This window comes from Leptopilina heterotoma, unplaced genomic scaffold (genome assembly GCF_015476425.1).
Source record: "Leptopilina heterotoma isolate Lh14 unplaced genomic scaffold, ASM1547642v1 Lhet_47, whole genome shotgun sequence".
Classification (NCBI taxonomy): domain Eukaryota; kingdom Metazoa; phylum Arthropoda; class Insecta; order Hymenoptera; family Figitidae; genus Leptopilina; species Leptopilina heterotoma.
Genome location: NW_025111098.1, coordinates 1,210,132 through 1,228,128, shown reverse-complemented (window position 1 = coordinate 1,228,128; position 17,997 = coordinate 1,210,132). Strand labels below are relative to the sequence as shown.

Genomic DNA, 17,997 nt, shown 5'->3' with positions numbered 1-17,997 from the left:
TTCTTAAAATTCATCTTTTAAAAATATTTTTAAATAATTTTTGAAAGATAGTAGTTTTTCAATTTATAGAATAATAAAAAATTTCCAAACAATTATAATTAGGGAAAATCATTTAAAAATGATTGAATTTTTGAAAAACATAAAAAAATAATCAATTTTTTGAAGCATTTTAATTAAAAATTTTTATTAAGTCATTTTTATTCAAAAAAATAAAAAATTTTAATTTATTTTTTTAAAATATATGATTGTTTCCTCCAAAATGTTAAAAACGATTCTAAAAAATTTTAGTGTTATTATTTATTGCATGTTTATGAATTTTCAAAAATATGCAATATTGGAAATATTAAAAGTATTAATTGAATTTTAAAAAATAAGAATGAATTCAAGTATTTTCAAAATTTACAAATAAAAATTTTTCAAAAGTTGATTTTCAAAAACTGTGATAAAATTCTTTAAAAATATAAATTATTTTCAATTTAATTTTGATAAAATTCAGGGATCACATTGATTTTTTCATATATAATATAGAGATTTAGGTTTAGATAAAAAAGGGAATTTTGAATAAAAATTTTTATTACAAAGCTATTTTTGTTTTAAAATATACATAAATTTTTACTACATTCGAAGTAAATTTCAAAAAACTTGTTAGTAAAATAATTTGGAACTTGGAAAAATTTTCTTCAGAAATAGTATAAAATTTAATAATAAAAATTCTTATTTTCAGAATAACTTTTACTATTTTGAAAGACAATTTTTTTATAAAAATTAAAAAAAATTAGGTACTACAAAAATAACAAAAATTTACTCCGAAAATAAAAATTTTTAATATTGTAATGTTCGAGGAAAATTTGAATATTTTTACTATTAAAAATCGTTATTTCCAGAAATAAATTTTGTAATATTCGTATATATATAGTCAATTTCATTGATAATATTAGTAAAATATACTGTAAATTTAGTAAAATTTATTCTAAAAATAATACAATTTGTCAAAAATTCCGAAAAATTTGTATTTTTCTTAGAGTTAAAAGTTACTTTATATATATTTGTTACGTTTTATGAAAAAATTCTAAGTTTAAAGACTCTGAGAAGTAATATAAAATGATTTTTATAAGTTTTAAAAAACTAATAACATTTTTCCAAAGTTTGCGAACAGTTAATTTTTTTTTCAAATATATATTTTAACGTTTTTCTACTTTACAAAAAAATGACAATTTTTATAAGTTTCTCATAAAAATAAGGGGAGAAGGGGAGAAAATTTATGATTTTTTTCAAATATAATTAAAAATTTTTCTACTTTACAAAAAATGATAATTTATATAATTTAGAAGATACATATTTTTGGCCAAATAATCCAAATGAATAGTTTTTTTTAAATTATTATTTGAAAATTTATGATTTTATGTGTTTTAGGTGCGATTTTATTAATTTAAGAGGGTAAAGAGGAGGAATAGGGGGAAAAATGTGATCCCTGAAAATTTCAATTATTCTAACCCAAGTAGAAATGTCCGGAGTTAGGACGGGAGTTAAACACCGACATGGTACTGACTCAGTACTGACCGTCGGTACTGACTTTCGGAACCCGATCAGTACTGGGAGTATACTGACTCCAAAACCGAATCAGTACTATGTCGGAGTTAGAAAAGTTCTAAAATCAGTACTGGCAGAAAACTGGCTTAACACTAAATCAGTACTGCGAAGGAGTTAAAAAAACAATCAAAATTTGTTATAATGTAATTAAACATTAAACATCGTTTGATTTATTAACAATTAAAATATTTGCAAAGATTTGTAAAAACATTATTCATCAACAATAATATCAAACATTTTATTAATTTATTATTAACTAATAGATATATTTTAATAATATAATAATAAATTATTATTAATTAATTATTTTTAGAATTATTACGTATTATTAATAATAAAAAAATTTTATTTTTTAAAGCTGTATATATATTTTTATTTATTTATTTAACAAAAATTTTTCTTAAATAAATTTTTTTTTATTATTATTTTAATAAATAATTAGATTATAAATAATAAATAAATAATTATATTAATAATTTTTACCATATTATTATGATGTATCTATTAATTACTACATAATGACTTGATAAAATGTATATAAAGATATATGTACTTATATATCGGTCCCACAATTCAAAAGGAAGTTTATGCGAGATAACTCCCGAGCTTGCGTGGCTATGCGGTATGTGTATTCGACTTGCGTCCTCGAGGTCTAGGGTTCGGTCCCCCGTGCGTGCGATATTTTTCCGTCTTAGTTTTAAGTGTTTTGTGTATAATTCTTAACAGTGTTACATAAAGTATAAGTTTAAATAATTAATAACCAGTAATAATAATAATTTAGTCATTAATTTAAATAAATAAGATTTAAATAAATAATGAAAAAATAAGAAAAATATTTTTTAAAACTTATTTTAATAAAAGGAATTCTAATAATTAATTAATAATAATTAATACTAATAATAATTATTAGTATTCAATAAATTACTCCCCATGCTTTAATAATTAAATAAGGAGCTTATACTGACTGCCGGTAAAAATCAGTACTGGACAGCGTTACCAGCCAGGGTTTTCCCAGTACTGACTTAGTACTGGAGTCAGTACTGCAATACTGGCAGTCAGTACAAGATCAGTACTATGCCAGTATTACATTTCTACTTGGGAAAATCTTTTTATTATACGTATATTTTTAAAATTTTACTATCGTAAAAAAATTATTCAAAAATATAATTTTTATTGATTTGTCTATACATAGTTATTTTTAACACTATAGAAATGAAAATAAATATTGCATTTTATACTAAAAATATGGTAGGTTCGTTGCAATATTTGAAAGGAAAGTCGAAAAAGTCGCAATTTTGGAAAACAAGTCGACTCCTCCCATAAAAACTGACCACGTGGTATTGATTATTACAATTTGAATTTAAAATTAGAATTCAGATTTAGAAACTAAAATAAAAAGCGAATTTTCAGTTATATAATAACATACATTATATTAATTTTTCATAATTATTTATTTTTAATATTATTTATTTTTATTATTCCTTAATTTTTCATAAATATTTATTTTTTTATATACCTAGTGATTTTTTTATTAATTTTAATTTCCAATTTTTACTAATTTCTAATCTTTTATTATTAATTATTAATTTTCATATATTTTTTAATTTTTCAATTATTTTTATTTTTAATTTATTTTATGAATATTAAGTTTCTTTATAGTTTTCTGACTCCAGACTTTACTCCATCGTCAGGGCATAAAATTTAAGTCTTCGTTCATTTTAATGATTAATTTTTGGTAATTTTTGGTAATTTTATTTTTTTATTTAATTTTAGTATCAATTTTTTTTTATTTTATTTATTGTTAAATTATCTTTTATTATTATTTTAATTTTGTTAATTTTATGAATAGACTTCCTGAAGAGGAAATCATTTAGATTTCGAAACGTTGGAGTAAATAAATCTTTTTATTCATTGTCCGAATGTTTTCGTTTCATTTGCCTTATTTTATAATATAATAAAAACTTGTAGAAATAAATAAAAATTCATTGCAATAATTTAATTTTTTAATTTTAATTTTTTTTTTTTTTAAATTTCATTGCAATGAATTCATAAAAAAAGTTTATAAAATTCATAAAATTCATAAAATTTATTGCGATAATTTATTATTGCAATGAATTTTTATTTATCTATTTTTCATTTATTTTTAAAAAGAAAATAGAAAAAAGTGTCCGTTTAACATTTTTGGTCATATTATACACTCGGTCGCAATAATAACGGTGTGTGTAGCTTTCGAAACAAGTTTTCAACATTTAATTTAATTTAATGACATGTCTAAAGAAGAAGGTGCTTTTAGGTACACGACAACTCTCTCGCACTCTTTTTTATAATACAGAATATAGAAATCGTTCGGTAAATAATTAATATGTAATCAGAATCTGATTGTGTGCGAGAGCAAAGGGTCTTCTACCGTTCTCAAGAATATTGAGAAAGGGCGCCAGCAATGGTCGACGAAAACGAAGGGTGTTTGTCAGCAAACACTATTGAAGAGGCTCTTAACAGATCTCATGTGTGATGGCTTGTGCGTGGGTTTCTTCTTTTTTTTCATATAAATACGCGACGAAAAAATGACGCGTTCAATGGGTACCTAACTTTGAACGAGTCAGAAAAGATTGTCATATTCTTTTATGAATTAATGTGCAATCTTCTTTTTTTCACATAGTAATTTTTTACTTGAAGAATTTACATCAAATGTTGTAACGAACATTGATTTTTAAAATTTAAGAATTGTCTTCTTCTAATCGAAGATGAAAATTAAAAGAATGTGATTTTTTTTAATAACATTTATTTTTGTTATTTAGGATTTAATTTCTTCAACAAATTGTGTATCAATTATTATTAAATGAGGAACTCAATGTCATACGATTGAGGCACGCGCCGTCGTTGAACGGTGCTCAGAGCTTGAAGGACCCTCGAATCGATTCGAGTCTCGTAGCGCACTTCGGGTCAAATTAAGTTTCACTCCTGAAATATGTCTCCCTTCTTTTCATAGTAGAAGGCTATGTTTCTTTAGTTGAAATTTAAGAGAATATCAGTTAAGTGATTAGTGAATGCAACAGATGAAGCAAAATAAGTCAAATTTCAATTTAAACATTTAAAAAACTATGTATTTAAAATTTTTTTTATTATAAAATATATATATTCAGTGTAAAATAGTAGATACACGAAAAATTGGAAAACATCAATAACTGAAATCATTATTTAAAAGTATAACAAATTCAGAGTTCTAAAGATTTTAATTTTTAATCTTTTTAAAACTTAATTGTTTCTAAAAATTTTCGCTTTTTTTTAATGAAAATAATTGAATTCGTACAAATAATTTTATTAAATTTTGTTTAAATAAATGGAGTTTTTTCAAGAAATTTATTAAAATTTTTGAAAATAATTGAATTCTTGTTTTTAAATTTTAATATTTAAAAAATAATTAAATTTTGGAACAGAATTTTATTAAAATTCCTTAAAATAATTTATTTTAGTGAATAATTGAATTTTTCTTAAAATTGAATTCTTTCGACGACTTTTAATAAAATTTCTAAGAATAATTTCAATTTTTGAGAAATTTATTTAAAATTGTATTAAAAATATTTGAAATTCAACGATGAAAATAATTAAATTCCTAAATAAAATTGTATTATTTATAAAAGTAATTTAATGTCTTCGTAAAATTATATGAAAAATTTGTTCCAATAATTAAATTTTTTGATAATTTTTATGAAAATAGTAAATATTGAAAATCATTGAATTGAGGAAAGTTTTGGAAAATAATTGAAATTTTGCCAAGAATTTTATTTAAATTTTTGAAAATAATTGAATTTTTGAGGAAAAATGTTGCTATTTATAAAAATAATTGAATTCTTGACGAGATATTCGTTAAAAATTTTGAAAATAATTGTATTTCTATAAAGAATTTTAGGTATTAGTTTTGAGAATAATTGAAGTCTTGTGATGAATATTGTTATTTATGAAATTAATTGAATTTTGTAAAGAATCTTATTAAAATGCCTGAAAATAATTGAATTTTCGTCAATAATTTTTTTATTTATCGACATAATTGAATTTTTTTAAAATCTAAAAGAATAATTTGAATTATTTCAGAAAATTTAAATTAAAATTGTATTTTAAATAATTAATTTCTTTTGAACAATTTAATTAAATAATATTTGAAAATAATTGAATTCCTGTAAAAAATTCTAATATTTTTGTAAATAATTGAATTCTTCCAAAGAATTTAAAAAAAAACATTTTTTTTAATAATTTATTTTTTCGAGAAATTGAAATTAAAATAAGAATAATTACATTTTTTTTAGCAACTTCTGTAAAATTATATTAAAAATAATTGAAATCCTGACATAAATTTTATTATTTATAAAAATAATTGTATGTTTGCAAAGAATTTTATTAAAATTTTTAAAAATAATTGAATTTCTAAGAAGTATTTTATTAATTATTAAAATAATTGAATACTTGCTTAAAATTTTATCAAAAATTTTTTTAAATAATTTATTTTTTCGAGAAATTTATTCAAAATTGTATTAAAAGTAATTGAATTTCTCCAAAGAATTTTATAAGAATTTTATAAAATGCCTCTGAAATTTTTATTATTCATGAATAAATTTTAAATATTTTATTAATTGAAACTTTGATGAGAATTTTTGTAAATTTTTAAACATTATTAAATTTCTGAGAAAAATTTTTATTTTTTTGAAAATAATTGAATTCTTGAGACGAATTTTATTACAATTTCTTTTTAAATAATTGAATTTTTTTGAAATTAATTCAATTTCTACAAAGAATTTTATTAAAATTATTTCGGAAAAAAATTGAATTGTTACAAAGAATTTTATTAAAATTTTTGAAAATAATGTAATTTTTTGAAGAAATTTAATTTAACATGTTTTAATACTTAAATTCTATAAAATAAATTGTAGTAAAGGTTTTTAAAATATAATTGAATTTCTTTGATAAATTTTAATAAAATTTTTTAAAATAATTAAAATTTTTGAGGAATTCCATTAAAATTGTATTAAAAATAATTGAAAGTCTGCAATGAATTTTATTATTTAATTGAATTTCTTTGATAAATTTTAATAAAATTTTTAAGAATAATTACATTTTTCGAGGAATTTCATTTAAATTGTATTAAAAATAATTAGAAGTCTGCGATGAGTTTTATTATTTATGAAAATAATTGAATTCCAAAAAAGAATTTTATTATTTATAAAAATAATTGAATCCTTATAAAAAATGTTATTATTTATGAAAACAATTAAATGTTTGCTTAAAATTTTATTAAAATTTTTTTAAATAAACGCAGCTCTTTTAAAATTGAATTAATTTTAAAATATTGAAATCTGAAATTATTATTTTAGAAAACAATTTTCCATGATTTTGATGAAAATTCCGACTCTTCCAGGTTTTTTAAAGGTTTATAAAATTCGCTGATATTTCCAGATTTTTCAGGTTGCGTGTTAACTCTGTAATTATTATAACAGTTATTAATTTTATTAATTATTAAATTTCTTTAAGCAAAGCTCATGAAAATAATTACTCGGAGGTTTTTCGGTATAATTGCGGAATCTAAAATCAGTTTTACAAAATTCAAAATGGAGGATGAAAATTTCAAAAAATAGATCAAAGTTATATTTCTATTTAAATATTCCATTAACCAAAATTCTACTACTCTCACTATTTTTCAGACTAAAATTCAATAATTTCATAATAGATACGAGGAGGGCAAAGAAAGTGAATAAAAATCTGCAAGGACTTCAGCCTCCCAACACTCGTTTGGACTTCGATTCGCTCAATTAACCATTTTCAGGGGAAAAAACTCACCGTCCAAATTCTGCGCGACAGCCCGTAAAACCCGCAGCTCGTGTTCACCTTAAAGAAAGAACCTCCAAAGAGAAGAAAGACGAAAAGAAGGCGAGAACTAGAAGAGAGGATTTCGCTGCAAGCGGCGATATTCAGGTAACGTTATATCATTTTTCAAAAGGGATCCGTTTATGTCTCCGATGATATTTCTTCCATATATTCTTTCCTCCGTCTCCTTATCGCTGATTCTTTCTTTTTTCTTTCTTTTTCCTTTCTTTTTTCTCCTGTAATTGGTTTCCTTTCAGTTGTTTTTCGGGATGGAGCAGAATCGAACAACGGCGGGGTGGGTATAAGATTTCACATGTATACGCACGGATCAGATTGGTTAGCCTTAAGCCGGCGCAAATTACCCCTAAGCCTTTTAGTCGTCGTGTCTGTTTTGCTGGCTACGAACGCCGAGCAATATTACTTCGTTCTGCTTGTAATATTCTCTCAAAACCCCTACAGGGCTTTGCTGGGATTCTAAAACAAATCTACTAACCCGTAGTACGCATTTCACTTGTTAATGTGCATGAATTTTGAATCTTTAAAATTAGCAAGACATTTTCCCTTATGAAAAAATAGTCATGGAATTTTAATTTCCTCCTTGATGATTCTTATTGAATCTCCTAATAGGACTACGTACAGAAAAAATTTACACTATAGCGTATACCTAGATAGCGTTAAAATTTTGACAATGACAAAACTAACGATGACTTTAGCCAAAGTAAACAAGCTCTGATGAGCCATACTTTGAAACATTGACCATTCATAACTAAAAGTTAATATGCATCACTGCTTAAATATAGCGAACCATGGGCAATGGCTAAGATATAGATTAAAACCTTAAAATTGTCACAATCTGAATATGGTAAAAATCTTGTGAACCATTTCAAACTTTTTTGTTAATTCGGAAAGAGTCTAAAACGCTTTTTAGGGGCTATCCATAAAGTACGTTACACTGATTTTCGAGCTCTTAGACCTAGGGGTCTATAAGCTCTAAACCCCCCCCCCACCTTTTGTTACATTTGGTTAAAATCGCAACCCCCTCCTTTAAAATAACGTTGCAAAAATTTTTTATACCCCTCAAAAATAAATTTTTTTTTACCTGTTTTATATACTAGACTAAGTAAATGTTTTTTATTTGTCTTTCATATTTATTATTATTTATAGTTTACAGGAAATAAAAATATATTATATAACATATAATTAAACAGTCTTTTAAACTTTTAAACTCTTTTTTATTATGTTTGAATATCTCTCTTAGTCTCTTTAAGATAAAAACATACGTATATATATTCAATGTGTAACGTTAAAATATTAAATTGCCCACCCCCTTGTTACAATCAGTTACATTTTTTGAACCCCTATCTCCCCCCCTAATCGTGTGACGTACTTCATGGATGGTGAAAACGAAAAAGTCATAGTTTGTTTAGAAGTTTTTTAAAATTTTGTTTAAAGTAAAGAGAAACAAGAGTACAAGTATACGAGAAAACTGATTTTTTTGTTATCATGCAAATTAAAATAACGAAGACGATAATTTGTGAAAATTAAAAACTGAACCATAATCTAAGATATAATAAATGTGACGCGTCGCGAAGAAAAGCACCTTAGAAGCATATCGAAAATTTTACAGATGGAGGAAAAAAGGAAAGAGAAAATCAACTCTTATTAGCACGAATTTCTGTTTTGTAAATCATTATTACGAAAGTATTTCGGATAAGTATTTGATACAAAATAATTTTGAGTTCAGATAGTTAAAAAGTAATCTTTAATATATCTGAAGCAATCATAATCCAAAAATCGGTTTTTTGCTTCTTAGGTGCTTCTCTTCGCGACGCGTCACAAATAATATACTGAAGTCCGTTTTCAAAAAAGTTGTTGCAAAAAAAATTTATATAACTTTATAAACGGTGATTCTTAAGGGTTTTTCAAAACCATTGCCACGAAATATGGTATTTATTTTTATAACATCAAAAGTTAATGAAAATACCTGAAACTCGTTACTCAGGGGTTTTTGGGGTCGTTCTTTACGAATCGAGTATCAGATTTAAAAATTTTTGTCATTTTGGTTAAGAACAGTTATTATTTAGAAAATTTGACAGTCTCTTTGACAGCTGCCAATTATCAAAATTCAAATTTTACATCGTATTCGTAATCAGCGACCCCGAAAACCATGTTATTGTCATTTTCGTTAAAAACCGTTATTATTTAGAAAAGTTGACAGTTTCATTGACAGCTGTCATATATCAAAATTCAAATTGGATATCATTCTTAATGAGTGACCCCGAAAACCTTGTTATTGTCATTTTTGTTAAAAACCATTATTATTTAGAAAAGTTGACAGTTTCTTTGACAGCTGTCAATTATCAAAATTCAAATTTTACATCATATTTGCAATCAGCGACGCCGAAAATCTTGTTATTGTCATTTTCCTTAAAAGCCGTTAATATTTAAAAAAGTTGACAGTTTCTTTGACAGCTGACAATTATCAAAATTCAAATTTTACATCGTATTCGTAATCAGCGACCCCGAAAACCATGTTATTGTCATTTTCTTTAAAAACCGTTATTATTTAGAAAAGTTGACAGTTTCATTGACAGCTGTCATATATCAAAATTCAAATTGGATATCATTCGTAATAAGTGACCCCGAAAACCTTGTTATTGTCATTTTCGTTAAAAACCATTATTATTCAGAAAAGTTGACAGTTTCTTTGATAGCTGTCAATTATCAAAATTCAAATTTTACATCATATTTGCAATCAGCGACGCCGAAAATCTTGTTATTGTCATTATCCTTAAAAACCGTTATTATTTAGAAAAGTTGACAGTTTCATTGACAGCTGTCAATTACCAAAATTCAAATTTTACATCATATTCGTAATCAGCGACCCCGAAAACCTTGTTATTATCATTTCCCATAAAACCGGTATTATTTAGAAAAGTTGACAGTTGCATTGACAGCTGTCAATTACCAAAATTCAAATTTTACATCATATTCGTAATCAGCGACCCCGAAAACCTTGTTATTGTCATTTTCCTTAAAAACCGTTATTATTTAGAAAAGTTGACAGTTGTATTGACAGCTGTCAATTATCAAAATTCAAATTTTACATCATATTTGTAATCAGCGACCCTAAAAATGTTGTCATTGTCATTTTCCTTAAAAGCCGTTATTATTTAAAAAAGTTGACAGTTTCTTTGACAGCTGTCATATATTAAAATTCAAATTTGATATCATATTCGTAATAAGAGACCTCGAAAATCTTATTACTGTTTTTTTTATTAAAAATGATTTCTTTTTAGAGAAGTTGATAGTTAAATTGACAGTTGTCAACTGTCAAAATGTCAATTTAACATGATATTCGTAATCAGCGGCTTTGAAAACATTTACAAACACGTACCCATCACTTATTTATACTTATTGTTGCTATTTGGAAATCTTAGATCTGTTTTCTGCTTAATTTGTTGTTATTAATTTATATGAAAAAATATTTAAAAATTTTCTTTATTACTTGTATGTTTCTTATATTGATACTGTGATTCACACTGAAGAAAATAAGCTAAACTTGATTAAAAAAATATTAATATTTAAAAAAGTTACAAGAGTTTTTCTAAGTTTAAACTTTAATTATGCTGTTTTCTCGAAAACTTGTTTTCGCACGTAAGGTCCCTTTTTATAGATTAAATCACATATTTTGATTATATCCACATTCTTTGGTCCTAAACTATTTTTGCCTTTGGTCATGGTTTGCTAGATTTTGGAAATGGTCAATTATGTAAAAATTTTTAAGTTTCAAACCATATTTCCGCCAGATAGACAATGGTTCGCTACTTAGCTAAAAAATTATAAAAGATTCGTGCTATTACTTCGCGTTTGCACCATAATGCGGTCTTGGAAAATCTATAATCCCACAATTGGAAATTTACAAACTAAAATAATGGAAAACAAATGTTTCCAAATCTTGTATTCTTCTTTTTATGCACTAAATTGAACTAGATTTGAATTTCTCTGGATAAATGCAAAAGTAAAGAAACTTGAAAGAAGGGTGCGGTGCCTCTTTTAGAGAACATGCTCTTAGTCAACCAATCTAGCTGAGCATCAAAAGGCGAATAAGATACGCTATCCCCGGGGTATGAGAGTAAAAATTTAACTTGAACGCAATTCCAAGCGATTACCAAGCTCCACTCTATAATACATCCCTTACGCATCTCTTGATTGGCTTACATTGTCAATGCTTAAATGTTTCATGCACCAGTGACCGACCAGGGGATATCATTGCGCTCTGATAGGGTAACGTTTCATGCCTTCGAGCGTTACTGTCTGACAAGACTTTGATTTTCAATTGGTTTCAAATATACTGCATTAATCACATTTCAGACATACAATTCGAATTTCCTTTCATTCGCAAAATTTCATGGTTTTATCATTTCTCTGTGTAACAAGTTTTAAACGCATAGACATAAATTTAAATCGATGGTGTACAGCAATTCAAAGTTGATCTGTTGAAAAAATTAAGTTAAATCTATTGTTTTTTTGAAACATTTAAAACCAAATTTGCTGCAATTGGTGAAAGTGGGGACCCCAAGGGTAATCCAAAAATTTGTTTATAGAATTCATTATTATATAATGTACAATAAGATGATGAAAGGCAAAAAAATCCAAAGCTTTAATGAATCAAATGTTTGTCGTCGATATTCAATTTCTACCTTGGTACAAACATACCCATTTCATTGATCATAAACTAGAAGTAGGGATGAGCCTTACCCCTTTCTTTACGTTCAAAACACGGTTTCCAATATCCATCAAATATTAAGCAAATTAGAATCCTAATAATGCATTTCTCATACTGCTATAAATTTTGTATTTCAACTCGTTAGGGTAAAAAGTATTCTTATTCGCTAATCTGTATTTAATTTCAGCAGTATTTCGCGTTTTTATTTAATCAAGATCTTTGATATGGTGTAATTCATGTGATAGGCATATAAGTATGACTGGGTCATTCATTATATGCGCTGGATGCACGTCATAAGTGTAGGTACGCATAGCGTGCGTATAGAATCACCGAGATAACATCTCGTTCGAGGATCAGAATCAGGAATGGACAGTGTTGCATTACACCACTGGCTAAGTTTATCCCTTAATATATTGGGTGTCCCCATAATGAGACCACAAATGACACTCATATTACATGCTGAGCTGATTCCACTAACGAGAGACAATTCATTTCCTTTGTTAAAACCACCTATTTTCAACATTCATGAATAAAATTTAAGTCATATTTTAAATATAATTTTCTATTGTAAAATAGACTCGAGAGATACTGACAAATAGAAAGTATTGTCGAGTTAAATAAACTGTCTTAGTTTAGTGTCAGTAAACTCAGTTCTCTCTCAGATGATAGAATAGTGTAACTGAAACAAATGATAGGGCTATATATTTTAAACATTTTACATGTTTTGTTTATCTTATTCTGTGACGAGTATAAGTAAAAATAATAATTTGTTTCGCCCACTTAAGTCATAAACTTATGTTTGACAAAAGATTCCTACAATTCAACTGTTTACGTACCCTGACTCGAAATGATCCTGATTATGATTTAAAAACTATTGAAATCACACTACATTAATCCATTTAAAACTATTTTCAGACTTGAGACACAATTTTTATGCACTTCCTTTTGCAGTGATTGTAGAGAATAGCATCGGGCTTTTTTTAAACAATTTTTTTCAGTCAATAATTGTTGTCCGTGTTGTAACTAATATGTTACGTATATCACATAACTTATTCACGAAACTTTAGGTTATTAAGCTAGAGATTAAATCAAAAGAATCATCAACTATATAACAAAGATAATTATGCAGCATACATAACCGGATATACCTATATATCGAGAAGTTTTCTAGTGTTATAGAATCTGTTGGATTTAATACTCAGAATAGCCCACAATTAAACTTTACTTTAAGTGACAAATAAATTTTGATGAAATTAGGCACATTGTTAGTAAAGGATCATTAAAATACGGATTAAATTTAAAGAACCCGATCTTCTATATGAAAATGGTTATTAATCAAGTTTTTTCAATTTAACATTATAGGTCTTCTAGAAATAACGGAACTTTGTTCACCTTCGCTTCATTAGCATAGTACCTATAATTTTTTTTTGATTAAAAAATGGTCTCTGTTTTGACTAGTCACGCCTAAAAATACAACATTTGTGTTCGATTAAAAATATTCCTTTACATTTAAGATTATACTTCTTAAATTTAATTCATTTTTAATATTGTCTACAATGCAGATAACAATTTAACAGCGCAAATTGTTATATGATATATGGTCTATTAGCAGATTGTGCTTATTCATCAGAAATAACAACATGAATTTCGTTATACTCATTATAATTACATTGGAAGCACCATACCAAACACTTATCAGTAAATTTTCAATTGGGATTATAACTATGTTTAGTGTAATTCAAAGTATGATGATTCAACGCATGATCAACTATAGTTTCAATAGTTTCGATGAAAATTTCCAATATAGTTGAACCTCTGGAATATAAAGCGTCTACAATTGAGAAGTGCGGTTGTTTTTTCAAGACATTTTAAGAGAGTTCTCAATGTTATGTTTTGCGAAAGTGGGTTTGACAAGTAGACATTCATACTCTATAGTGAAAATCGGTTTTATTGGACGTCATCTAACCCAATCTAATTTTCTCTGACGCGACTAAAGTTCAGAGGAAAAAAAGAGGGTACGGTTTGAATAAGGCGTTGATGGTCAGGACTTACAAGGACTATTTTCAAGACCTGTTAAAATTGGAAAGGTCCTTACGAGGTCAATTCATTGTTGAAGAGGCTATTCTTGACGCGAAATTGACTGAAATTGGTTTACACAGGTTGCGAAACGTCAGATTGATTCGCTGCTTCCTTGGGGAAAACGGATCGTTTAATTTTTCCATCGATACAATTCGAAAAAACTAAACATAAAATACTAGGTTTTACTATTATTAAAAATTCTATCACGCTAAATCTTTTACTTTCAAAGAAAAGCAAAAAAAAAAAATTGAAAAATTAACAAAAGGATTTTTATTTTATTTATTGGTATTTGGAAAATAGCCGGATGAAAATATTTACAACTAATACAACCTCAAAAATAAGAAAGCAAAACAATGTCATATTACGCGAAATAATTTTAAAAGTGTCTTACAAAAAAAACAAATAAAATAATCACTGACAATTTCTCTTCAGGTTCAGTTATAAAAATAAATGAGAGAAATTAATAAAATGAATCAACAATCAACCGTCGGGTTTTCAGAGAACGTAAATTAAACTAAATGGATTTTTCTCCTACACCCTGATGTCGCAGATAATTTAAAACACTGAGAAAAGGTCTAACTTTTACAGGGGGATTTAAGAAAGTAATTCAATCAACAATTGCGATTATATCAAAGTATTTTCATCCTTTACAAAGTATGTTAGGTATTTAATATGAATGATTTAAAATATTAATAAATAAATACTTTTTTTCAGATTTCTGACACTAAAAGCTACTTTTTTCTTGTTTTTAAAAATTTGCATTAGTTTAAATCCGCTAATAATTGAAATTAAGAAAGTATTCTTAAAAAAAAAAAAAAAAAATTAATAAAAAAAAAATTTCAATCAAAAATTTTAATAAAATTCCTAGAAACACTTAAACAAAATTTAATAAAATTCTTTAAAACAATTCAATTATTTTCAAAAATTTTAAGAACATTTTTCTCCCAAGAATTCAATTATTTTCCCAAATTATGAAATTCTTCGCTGAAATTCAATTATTATCATTACCTACAATTTTAATAAAATTTTACAGAAAAATTTCATTATTTAAAAAAAAAATTAATAAAATTCTTTCAAAAGACTCTAAACATTTTCATAAATAAATAAATTTTCACTAACTTCCAATTATTTAAAATACAATTTTCATAAGAATTTTTGAAAATTTTAAATATATTTCTCAAAGAATGCAATTATTCTTGAAAGTTTTATTCAAATTCTTTGAAAGGATGTAATTAATTGTGTTTTGAATTTTAATAAAATACTACATAAAAATTGAATTTTAAGAAATAATCAATTATTATTCAATCAATTATTTATTTTTGTGTATTATTATTTTTTTTTTTTATTTTTTTTATTTTTTTTTTTTTTATTAATTCTCGTAGAACTTTTTAACAAGAATTGATTTAAAAATGAATTTCAGATAAAATTGTAGAGAACAATTAAATATTAAAAGCGTTAAAATATGAATTTTTATAGAAATAATTAAATATCAAAAGAATTTTAAATTGTCTGGTTTTTGAAAATTTTGTTTGTTATAAAACTGTTATAATATTTAAATATTTATCATAAAAAATTAATTATTTGGGACGCATGATTATTCCCCAAATGTCATTTTTCCGAAAAGCCATTTTTGCGAAAAGTCATTTTTACGAATTGACATTTTTGCGAATTGTCATTTTTGCGAATTTTCATTTTTGCGAAAAGATATTTTTGCGAATTGTCAATTTTCCGAAAAGTCATTTTTTCGAATCGCCATTTTTACGAATTGTCGATTTTGCGAAAATTCCTATAGTAAACTTGTATGCATATATAGATTCACTATAGGAATTTTCGCAAAAATGATAATTCGCAAAAATGACTTTTCGGAAAATTGACAATTCGTAAAAATGGCGATTCGCAAAAATGACAATTCGTAAAAATGACAATTCGCAAAATTGGCTTTTCGCAAAAATGAGTATTCGCAAAAGTACAGTTCGGTAAAATGACATTTCGGAAAAATGACATTTGGGGAATAATCATGCGCCCCATTTTAATTGAAATAAATTTTATATTGTAAAGATTTTTATTTTTTCATTTTTAAAAATTATTTTTAAATACAATCGTATTTTTTGGAAGAATTCTATCTAAAAATTTGTAAAATAATCTAAGTTTAGAAAAATTAATAATAATTGAAGTTTTCTAGCAGGATAGGAAAAGAAAGTAAATAATTTAAATGAAAATTAGGAAAAAAGTCAGGGAAATAATGAATCAAATTTTTTTTTCTAATCCCAGTAATGATAATATAAATAACTTGCTAATTAAAATGACTCCCAAATATTCATCAACCATATGAAGTCATTTTAGGTCATTTTAGGCCATTTTAGGCCATTTTAAAATCATAAAAAAGAATAACCATCTCTTGTGGCTGGATTCTCAAAAAATAGAAAGGAAAAGATATTATAAGTAGAAGACATTGATTCACACCATTGAAGAAAGTATCCACACTCCCATGGGAATTCTTCTTGGACAATTTTATCGCAAAGCATTTTCGCAGAGCGTGCATCCGTGTATTTGGAGTGAAATTAGCAAATCCCAGGTCCCTCGAGGCCTTCCGAGATCCCCGACTGAGGGTTGAGAAGCATCGTCGGACGTAGGGAACTGCGAGTTGATATTACTGGTCCCTTTTCAATGTTCCGAGTTCTTGAAGTGTCAAATTTGATAAAGTTACATTGTGCTCCTGTGACGCAAGTCTACTCTGGATATACAATGCTGTAAGGGAGACTGGGGCTATGTATACTTGACGCAGTTTCAAGTTTTATTATTCTATAATATATTTTATTTATCGAAAACTCGTTGTTTTGCTTTTTGCTATAATTTATACGGCAGAAGAATAATATTTTTTCCATGCTATTGTTTTGAATCTTTTTTTTTTAATAATTTGTGAAGAAAAGGAAGAAAGATGATTATTACGATTGATTGTAGTCTGAATTTTAAATCTAGACACAAATCGGATAATTGAAGTCCAAGTCATTAGGTAAATATTTTTTAGCCATACTTCTCCACTAGTCAAGCCCCGATCAAAGTTCTCTTTTAGGGCCAGTTTCACCTCACCAATTCCGATTAAAAGTTAATCAATGATTAAAGTTAGTTTAACCGCCCATGATAGGTTGGTTAAGCTTTTAGGGACAGATTCACCAACTCCGATTAAAAGTTAATCAATAATTAAATTCTTAACCGACAGTGTTAGCTTCCACAAACAGATTTTGACTCACTCACAAAGATTTTCTTGGCGCATTTTCAAGTTTATGCAATAACCACTTGGCACTTCACACTTGCATGGTGTAAGTTTAATGGGTTATTTAGGTTGTCATCCGCAAATATTATGTCTGGCAGAATTACCAGCCTATATGTAGCACGACTGCAATAGTTAATAAGAATCAAAACTGTTGTGCTTAATATTTTTGATCGGAATTTGAATTACAAGTTCGTTGTCGTGCCTAAGTTGCTCGCACAAGGCATATGATAACCAAAGGGTTAAAAAGAACGGATACATCATTCTGTCCTTTTCTATTCCCTTTGATATGTATCCTACACTCAGCAACGACGTTTCTTGTGCGAGCACCCTTATAGTGTCAACTGCCATTACAGGCCCATTGGTATGTAGCGTCGGAATGATAATTTAAACGATGACTCTTGGTTTCTTCGCATTCAATTACTAAATAATTGACGAAGTAGGTGGAACGGTGTGGCTGCTTTCCGAAGAG

The 17,997-nt window shown here is 26.1% G+C and overlaps 1 protein-coding gene across 2 annotated transcripts in view; it reads right to left on the bottom strand.

The window, feature by feature from the left end:
- Nucleotides 1-17,997, bottom strand: part of LOC122507426 (homeobox protein SIX6-like) — a 97,927-nt gene that overhangs the window by 23,487 nt on the left and 56,443 nt on the right. The gene's annotated exons all lie outside the window — the stretch shown is intronic.